Here is a 10,757-nt window from a genome sequence, read left to right on the forward strand (position 1 = left end):
CTGCTGCTGTTTGTGTTATTGCAGCACGCTGCAGAGCAGTACCAGGCCTCCCGCATTGATTTCCTGTAAATTTAGTTCATATCAATGCATGTGTGAGCAGTGTGAATGCAAGGCCTCTCTATCTTTCTGGGTCATGGCAGTGGGGTCTGTTTTAATGGTTAGATGTTGCAAACATGTATGTTTTTTATATTATTATTTTGTTTGAAAAGCCATTTAAAAGACATTTTTAATATATTCTCCGCAGCCTGACCTCAGAGAACTTTTCTAGTGCAAAAGGAAGACACTACGTGTCTTCAGAGATGGCGTCACAGATCTTAAGAATAGGCACACAAACAAAGACTTTCTCAGCTCGCGCAGACGTGACTAAACCCGATGGCGTTTGTCTCTGGTTCTAGTTCAACAGAAATGTCATTATATATGAGGAACCGGTGGACAGACAGGTTTTCTGCGACTCGACCTGACTTTGACGAACCTGTGTGGAATTTCAAGCTTTTGTGATCAAATTACTTTGGAGACTTTCATGAGTTATGAAATGTTGCACGTCGCATAAACTGACCTCAGAGATACAGAACGGGGGGATATGTGGAGCCACAGTCTTAAGTTTCAAACGTTTTAGAGAGTCAGTGCAAGACGACTGGCATTTTGAAAAACCTTCCCAGGTTAAAACAATGAAGATAACGTAACAATTGTTTTCCTGGCATATAGTACAAAGTCACTGCACTCAATGCACTCTGATAGAGGTATAAAGTTACAGGATAAACACAGCACTACACCACAGCCTTTAAATAAAAGGAGAAGTAAAGCCATCAAATCATCCTATTTTCATCACAGTTTCCCAGACAGGCAGAAGTTATTTCTGAAAACATGACCTGGCTATTTTTACAAACTGAAAATGTCTTGTTTACTGTTTCTCTGTCCCACCGTGCTGCACGCTCTAATCTCTTATACACCTCGTCTTTCTGCCACACCAAAGATTTACAAAAAAAGAGGATCAAAACAGATTAGAAAGCCACCCAAAGTGTGACTCAATAAGAAGTGTTTTTTTTCCACTTCAGATCCTGTAATTACAACAGTTTCTGCTCCTATTAAACCGTCCTCTTTGTGTCTTATGACCTTCAGATTGCCTGTCTTCTTGATACGCGCTAGCCTCCTTTCTGCTACACTTGCATGTATCTCTTAGTTTTTTGTTGCACACAGGCAACGCATTGGACAAGTAATGCCTCAATTGTTATTGTTGTATCAGAAAATATGTGTCTGGATCAGTGCTTTCTGAAATAACTCTTTAGTTCAAGTAGATCTTCTCTTCTGCAGCTTTCTGCAGCAACTGGTTTCTGAATAAGGCAAAAGTTTTACACTGACATTAAAACAACATTAACATTAAGTAAATTCTATGCAACAGGTCGTTTCTACTCACAAAAAACCCCATTAAGCTTCATAAATTAAGTTTTCAAATTGTAAAACGCTACAGGGCAAAAGATCATTATCATACAGCCTAAAAATAAGTAATGAAATTATGACACAGAAAAATCATATTTAGCTTTTCCATTGTTTTTCAAAGGAAAGAAATCATTTTAATTTTGTTTTTCCAACACAAAATGTAGCCCAACATGAATGATCACATATGAATGATAATGTTTTCAATGTTTGTCGCAAACAGAGAATAACTGCAACATGTCAGATATTTCACCACTTATTGGAGGGAAAGTGTTGGAAAATTTGTGTGAGAAAACAGAGAGACACTTTTTGCCTTGGGGTTATGAAATAATTTCAGTCTTGGGCAGCTACAAGCTGAGGCTGAGTGTCAACAACATGGCACAGTTCATATGGCATGAGCAGTGAATAAGCTGCTAGGCTCTCCAGGCGACTGGCAGCTTTGTCTCTGAATATAAAGCTTCCCAGGTAAGCAAAAAAGTTATTTTCCTGAACGCTGGCAGAATGTTAGTTTCTCTAATAAAATAATGTCACAAGCAGTCATTCGGCTTACCATTCCGTTTGCGTGTCCACGACTGCCCTGCTGTCGCCTTTTCCCTTCATCTATTTGCGTAAATTACTTGACTTTGAAAATATAAATTTAAATAACAGCTGCAAGATACAAGCCTAAGCACATTTGAAAAGGAAAAGTCATAAAAGTGGCGATGTGACACCCTTAAACATACAGGGTTCTCAGATTTTTGCTGAAGTAATAGGCAACAACCGTATCCCATGTGAGCAACTTTATATGTCTTTTATTATGACGTTCTCGACTGAGGTGTCATTTCCCGACAAAAGTGATTCAGTCAGGATTAAAACACTCTAATGCTGTCTGGTTCTCACCCACGGTCCTCTAATTCTGCCCAAATTCACCAAAAATCGACAGAGCAAACAAACATTTTCCAGCAAAAAAACAAACAGATGACTCCTTTTCACTGGCAGCTTTTGAATTTTTAGCGTTTCACGTGACACAAAGGCAGATTGACCTCTTTGAGGTCATCAGAGACTGAAGCAACGAGGCAAACAGGAGGGGGAGGTGAGATCTCCAGCTAACGTGCGTCTGGGAACCAAGCGTGATTCACACACTGTTCATCCCATCCAGCTCAGTTCTTATACTCAGCCTCGGGCACTTCACTGAGAGGAGGCCTTTGTTTGGTCTCCTCTGAGTGTTTGCAAGTGAGAGTTAAAAAAACCCCAAAACTTTAAAACAAATGCACGTTTTATTCCTTCTAACCAATAAATACTTCAATGTCTAGTCACTCGATCTTTGTTCAGCTCAAGATCTTAGCGAGGGGAGTTAGAGATGCTTGATTCCAGGTTTTGCTTTGCAGTTTGTTTGGTTTCACTTTTTTTGATTTATTCCCTCAGTTGACACAAAGTTGGCAAGCGTAACAGCCTGAAAAGGGTTATTGCTGCAGACAAAAGATTCAATTAGAGCCCCGGTTTTCGATATCTCGTTGAGGATCTGACTAGGAAAACAGACCTCACAAAGCTAAATAGTTTCAGTGGTAAACATCCCATTCACGAACGAAGAGTTTTTCTGGCAAAATCATTTCCGTTCAAAACCTGATAACTTTTTTTTTTTTTTTTTTTTTTGCCAGTTCTTTTATTTAAGTTTGTATTTTTACATTGAACATTCTTAAATAAATAAATCTAGATAAGATTCTGGTTACATTCATGGATTCAGCTTCAGAGGTTGTAGATTTTTGAGAAAAAATCAAACACCTTCCACCTGAGACCAATGTAATCTGAGCAACAACATCCATTCAAATGATTTGCAACACTTTTCAAAACACTCTTTGTTGGCTAAAAACGGTGTTTGCAGGCTCGCTTTCGTACTTTACATTAGGAAAGTTACACATCGTCCCCTTGGGACACAAAAATGTCTCAAAGATGTCCTTTTAAAATGTGGAATTAATGTTTGTTTTTTTTATAAAAATAAACTAAACATTAATTGAAACCCACTTTTTTTTAGACTAACAAACTCAACTATACTACAATACCATCAACTTTAACAATCTTCATTGACAATAGACAGTGTGTGTGTCTTCCCTACTTACCTGTACTATAGAGATTAAGTGTAGGTTCTTTGACTGAAAAGAAAGTCTTTTCTGTTGCCCGTATCAAATCCAGTAAAACACAGGTGCCCTGCTTTAGCCCAAACAGACAAATCTGCCCAAACGTCTGCTGGTCCTACAATTATTTGTGCATGCAAATGTGTGTAACAGCCACCCCTGACAACAGATCAGCTTTAACAGCAACAACAGCCCACTCCCAGAGCAAACAGGTCAGTGGTGTGGTTCAGGTGTTGGATTTAGGTGTGTTTGATGGGTAAACAGTTTAAACACCATGGGCAACTGAAATGGCTGCAAAAAACTCGTGCAGATGTATCCTTTGGATCTATTTTAGCCTCACGCTAGCTTTAACCACAGTTTTCTTTGTAGTTCTCTGAGTGCTGATAGTATCAGTGTTATGGAAAAAGGACAGTTTATGTGTTGAGGGCGAGCGAATACGTTGATGCGCATTAAATGAGTGTGGATAAAACTTAAGGACTACCAGGCAAGTTTTATCTGTGACAAGTATAAAACATCCTGCCTGAATGATTTTAAGTTATTTAAAAATCATTGCACAACCTGCAAAAGAAGATTTTTTTGTTGTTGTTGTTCTTGTTTTCAAATTAACAAGTGATATTTTTTCATTTTTTACGTGAGTCAAAACTAAATAAAAGGTGGAAAGACAGATGTACCAGCAACCAAGTGACAAGCAAGTTGAACCAATTGTCATGTGATTTACTGTTTAGTTATTTTGGGGGAATTTCTTTTTTTTTTTTTGTCATGGGAAACTTTTTTTTTTTTTGTTCCTGGTAAGTTGACAGTATTCTAGAGTCATGTTGGAAAACCTGTCGGATTTCCTCACAGTTTGTGCGCCAAGAAACAGACAGGTTATCATTAGTAACAGAAAAACCATTACGCTGCATCTCGACCGCTAAGCACTGTGGCAACGTATTTACTGGTTCACCTTTGACATTATTCTGAGAGAGCGTGATTTGACGATTTGCAGTGGAAATGTAAGAAAACATTTAATTACTGCCAGGCAGTCGTATTGGGCCTCTGAGTTTCCAAAGATCCCAGAAGTCCAACTCAAAGTTTGTGACTTTCCAGTTGGGTTTCTGAACTGAATCTGGGAAGTTCTAAATGTCAAAGTTAAAATGGAACACCAAATTGGGGCTATAAAGCTTTTTACAACAGGAATCTTCAGCATATTTTAGCCAATTGTTTCATTTACCAGAAAACATGTGGTGACTTTTTAAATAAATACATTCATTTGGTCTTCTTTTTGTCTATTTATAGTTTTTAGGTCAGCTGGGCGTGTTGGAGACCTGCCAACATACAGCAAATGCCAGGAGAAGGAAGTGGAGTCCAAATTCAAGTAAATGCCACCACCACATAGTGAAATTATAATTTTTTTCTGCTAAATATTTCTTACATTTTGAACATAGTTAGTGATTTTAAAGAAAATGTTATTATTAGGTCCAAAAATGTGATTCTGTCACAGAGAGAAACGTAAAATAAAAAGAGAAGAGAAAGAGGAAAGCGTGCTTTTATTGTGAGTTGCCTGTTGTGACTTCCTGAATTTCTTTTGAGAGAGGAATTTACTGCACTTCACAGCTGTTCGTAACAATCCAACTTCTCACTTAGCAGAGTAACATCCTTTTTTTTTATTCATTTATGATAAAACAAGCCAATTCATATTCCAACGCGGTGAACTTTCCAGTGAGATATTTTAACATATCGTAACTGCAGCGCTTTTGTCGGAAAACACTTCTATTCTCTTTGTATTCAGGAATTCAGAACCCATAAAACTGTCAGGGGCGCAAACATTAGTACTTGTGCTTTCATTCAATTATTTGTTTTACATTTAGTCTTTTTTTTGTTGGGGTGTGGGGGGGATTTGTGCTCTGATGCATCACGTCAAACATAATTCAAGTTCCTTTAAAGAGCTGGGTCGTGGTTCTAACAACGGGTTCACAAACACACATTAAAAAGATGTTTTCACAGCAGGATGTACGTCCACCTCCAACGTGGGTCGGAAGTGGAAAGACAAACAAGAGACAAGGAGAGCTCTTCTTCTGCTCACACAATGAAGATAAAATGTGTTTTGGAAACCGACCTGGTTTTTAATCCACGAGGAAGGTATACGCAACATCCTGTAAGGATGGGGTTTAAATTCAAAGGGACAGTTGATGGTTTTGTTGAAAGCGGATGAGCACTTAATGTGTTGCCAGCATTAGGCAACTCCCTTGATGTCTTCTATAAGTTAAATCCAGATTAGTCGGTCCCAGAAGCTAAAGATAATTTCTGGTACGATAAAAAGACGTCTTAAAACAACTCAAATCTTAAGACAATTCAACTGTTTTTTGTTGGTGTTTTTTTCATGCTTCACATGTTTGCATTAGAAATACATTTACAGAAAAGCCAATTTATGCAGTCAATGAAAGCCAGTGATTAAAAAAAAAAAAAAAAAAAGCATCTAAGCAATGTCTTAATCATCTTCAGATGTCTAAGCAGAAGTTGGTGTGTATTTGGTCTGAAAATGAAGCTCTAGAAAACTTGCTTTAAGACATTCCATTAAAGTCTAAATGTAGACTTAGTTTAACCAAGACAAGTGTGAGAGCAAATGAGCTGGGCATAAATGTGGGATCTCTGGACCACAAACACTCCACCTTTACTACACGAGCTTTGCGATGACACACTTCAGATCCACAAAATCAAGACCTTTTTTTTTTATGTGTACGAGTCATGAGGTTGTTTTGTTATTGCTTGAGAATTATTGTCTTTTTTTTTATAAAGACAAATTAAACTCTGTTTCTCATCCACTTCAGAGATTTTTATTTAGCACTGTGGTCACAGAAGAGCTGCCACTGTAAATGAGCATGTAGTGTTTGCTGTAGAGAATTTTCTTTTAGTACACTTTGGATTTGAAGCAAAAATGTGTTGTTTAAATCCATGAGTACAAATGTGCAAATAGGTTAGGTTAGAATAACCTAAAAAAAAAAGAAAAAAAAGCAAGTCAGTGTTAAAATAAAAGCACACTTAAACTTCTATTTATTTTTTTTTGTTTGCACTCCTTTATTTTTATATCTGACTCTCTGATATTCAATTCTCAGTACATTTCACACAAGAAGACCATTGGTAGCACACTGCCTTTATTTTCAGTGCAAAAAGTACTTAGTTATTCACTTATTTACAAAGTTATTTACGTTACTTAAAGGTTCACAAGATTGCATTTGTATAAACTTTTTTGAGATTGGACTAGCCTAAAGAACCAACTAACTTACACCATGTGGCAATACAGAGAGAGTTTCGTACGCCAGCTAACATATTAACTGCTTTTAAACTTTCACAAGAACCTCCCTTCAAAGATACTGAAGTTTTCCATTAAGTGATGATCAAAAGCTTCTTGTATTATTATTATTATTATTACTAACCAAGGTAAACATTACATAAGATGTACCCTAGGAATGCTAAGGAGAACATAAATGTGTCAGCCTACGCTGAGTTTCATAATCACAGGTGAAACCTGCAGGGACAGGTACAGGAATGCAAAAATGGAGACTCAGCTGACAAACTGCATCATCCGAGGCAACAAAGGGGACTGGAAATCATAGAGTGGGTCTGTGTTTTCTATGTGAGGTGTGGCTCTGTTCTGCTTTGTCTTTGCATTCCTAACCACACCAACTCCTCTACATCAGACTAGCACTCTCCCTCTAACCCACACACATGCACACGCGCACACACACACACACACAACTGCGTACATGGTGCCAGGCTCTCAGAGGCATATGGTTTCACGAGGTGGTTATCTTTGAATGCTCAGGTTTTAAGAGGGACAACCTGGGGAGACCAAAGTGAGTCCTGAGGGATCTGCTGAATGTTCGGTGCTTGTCGTTCTTTGTAGTGTTTCCGACCAGCAGTAAACAGACTGTCTGCAAACAGCACTTCCTCTGCTCTTTCATCTTTCATTTCAAACACCTGTTGAAAATGTTCAGGTTTCACTTTTTTCCCTTCTTTTATGTGCGTATGTGTGCGTGCGCTTACAGAGCGTAGGAGAACCTGAGATAAGCACACGGTTTCAAATTAAAAGTCTAATGTCTCCGATGACTAAAGAGTATTCTTAACATGCGGGCCAAACTCAAACAAAGACCTTTTGGTGTTGTGGCAGGAAATCCTTTATGGTCTCCTGTAGTAGGGGGAAGTTACACTCAGGCCGAAACCTGAGCAACACAGTACCTGGTTTGTCAATTAGCCCAAACAAACAGAGAAAGAGGGCAAAAGTTTCCCTTTGGCTAAGAGTTTGGTAAGTTTAAAAAGGTCCTATGGTTAAAAACAGTAATGACCATTCAAAATTAAGGTTTCCATGCCTTTTGACTTTGTAAACGAAACTGTCCACCTACAAAATTGATGTGGGTGCTGGTCATTTAGTTTCTTTGCCATGTCATAACTTTACAGTCCTGGGATCTTTGGATGTTTCACGTTAACACGGCCCTGGGCAGAGATTTGTGTGACCCACATCACAAACTGATCTAACAAGGCGCTCCCTTCATTTTTGTATGATTGTTTCTATGTCAGGAAAATTCATGAAACAAAGCCTGAAAGTATTTAAGAACTTGAAATTCTTGTTGGACTCGTATGGATGATTAGTCTGTGAATTTAAGGTAAGGGATAAGTCATGCGAAGATTTGGCTTGTAAACACAAACGCTCAAATAAACTGAGTCATGGTTTGTTTTCCCTTCTGACATTTTTGGTATGAAGGAAACTGATACATTTGCTGTGGAGACCTTCTGCGTTGAGTCGAGTTTTAGGAACACTTTCTTAATCTTGTACAAAAATAGTTTTGTTTTTTTTTTTGTTTCAAAAAGACAATTTTTGTTGGATTGCCCATTTGCTTCCATAGAGCTCATCCACATAGCAGAGATGAGTTTTTTCACTACGTCTTTTTGTGTCTCCCCAGTAAGCAGCAAAATATCCAAGCAATGTGTTTCTATTAGAGACCTTTGTTTATTTAAAAAAAATTTTACAGAGGTTCATAGGCTTTCCGCTCTCTTTCTGTTTTTGAGGACAGAACTGAAATGGCTCAGTTTGGTTAAAAAAAAAAAATAAATAAAAAGGTTTTTGGCCAAACTTATAATCTGCATATATCAGTGCAATGGACACAAATAAAATGGTTTTTTGCACTCAGATATTTCCTACGTAGAAGCAAGCCACATAAACAAAGTGCTGCGTATTGCAAGGGACAGCAATTCCTGTGAATGTCAAAAGCCACGTAGGGCTGAAAGTACCCAGCTGTACCCAGAATGAGGCAAAATGGTGTGACACAACTGTGTGGTGAAAAAAAAAAACCCACAGGCATATATTCTGTTACTGTGGTTTTGCTATTGATGGTGCAAACGAAAACAGAAAGAAAACCCATGTGGCTCAGGGGAAGATCCTACGTTTATTATCCCAAGGAGCTCACCAGAACAGTTTAGTGGAAAATCCCAGCAATTCTCCTGACAGAATAGTTTCAGATATCACAGTAAAACAGGTGCACGAGAAGTCCCACTAAAAACAGGGGAACAGCACCGGGCTAGTCGTGTCCTGCACATTTAATCTCCCTTCCATAAATAATAAATATGACTGCTGGTTTTATCTGATAGCAGTCGAGCCGTCAGTCATGAAGTGAAGCCCCATCATTTCGTTGCAAGGTTTATATCTAAGCCCATTTATCTCCCGACTGAATTTAATCTCAGACGATTGCCCCTTTTAATAATTCACAAGAAGAAGGAGCAGGTAGGAGAAGGGTGACTGCTGGCAAAGCAGTCACCCAGGAGCAGAATGATTGTCTAGAAAACCTGAATGTATGAATCAGTACGATCTGGCCATCACAAATTTAATTATTTATTTTGCTATGAAATTATTTTTACATTGAGTACCTGTAATGTTTGAGGAGTACAAAGACATGTGACACATCATTCACCATCCTGATGCTGTATCTGAGCCCAGCGCGGCTTGTGATTGGCTCCTCCGAGACAGCATCCTCATGTTGCAGGGAGGTTAACCCTGTCCCCGTCTGCCTCTCGGCCTCACGTCCAACCCCACAGCAGCACAGCAAACAAACTGCTAAATCATCAATGTGCTCATCCTGGCAGAGGCTTTTGTTGCCAGCGACATTTGTGTTAGCTCGCTTGGTAAGAGCTAGGAGCAAGGAGCAGGAGCAGCTCAAAAGGCTACATGGCTCATTTTTTTTTTTTTTGTTTTTGTTTCCTGACGATTTAGGAAAACTATGTAAAACATGCAGGGACTATGCGTACACTGCAGCAGTTTGCAAATTAGATTTTCTCATGCATATTTGCTTGATGAAAAAAAAACCTCTACATGAGAGTTAGAGTAAAAGTCTCCTTAACCTAGTTTATTCATAACATGCACACACCATTTCAGTTTTATTTGACAGACCCACCCTGACAGAATGAAAACACACATAGATGATCAGGGGTTCTCTCAGCACAGACACCGTCCACCACCTAAATCAGAAACTTATATTTCCAACAATAAAATTAGAAAATGACCCCCCCACACACACCTTTCTCCCCACCACCAAAAAAAGAAAAGGCAAGAAATTTTGCATTTGTAGTTATGTCTTCTTTCAAAATGCATCTAAAAGCTTTCCAGGAGTCATCCTGCCTTTTATCTGCAAAGCAAGAGCTGCTTGAATCATCCCATTAGCAGAATTATGACAAGCTTTTCCTTTGCCAAAAAATAGATGAAGCGCAACAAGCCCCTAATCCTCTTGAGAGGACTACAGCCATCTCCAGATTCAACAGGTGGTCTTGTAAAGGTTAGCACTTTTCCTGATCCAGTCTCTGTTGTGCTACTTATGCTGATTGTCTCAGCTCTGCTATAAATCTTTAGTCGAGGTCCAGGAAAACGGCGTTACTGTGTCCAATCAATTCATCCGCGTTGAATCGGACCATACGGAAGGAAGCAGACTGCGTGGGATCTTTGATTTTGTAGGGTTTAGGAGATCTGAATGGTATTTGTTTATCTGAATGGTATTTGTTTTCTTTTCCTAATCCTTTTAACCCATCCGAAATCATGAAAATGGATCTTTATACAGTGATTTGTAAAAGTATTCATATGGGTAGAGTTTTTTTTTTTATTTTTATTTTTTTCAGGTTTTATCACCAACAAACCCTAAGGGTTTCCAAAGCTTATTCAGAAAATAGTATTATGATCACCAAGGAAGACAA

Source organism: Poecilia formosa, unplaced genomic scaffold (genome assembly GCF_000485575.1).
Source record: "Poecilia formosa unplaced genomic scaffold, Poecilia_formosa-5.1.2 Scaffold100, whole genome shotgun sequence".
Classification (NCBI taxonomy): domain Eukaryota; kingdom Metazoa; phylum Chordata; class Actinopteri; order Cyprinodontiformes; family Poeciliidae; genus Poecilia; species Poecilia formosa.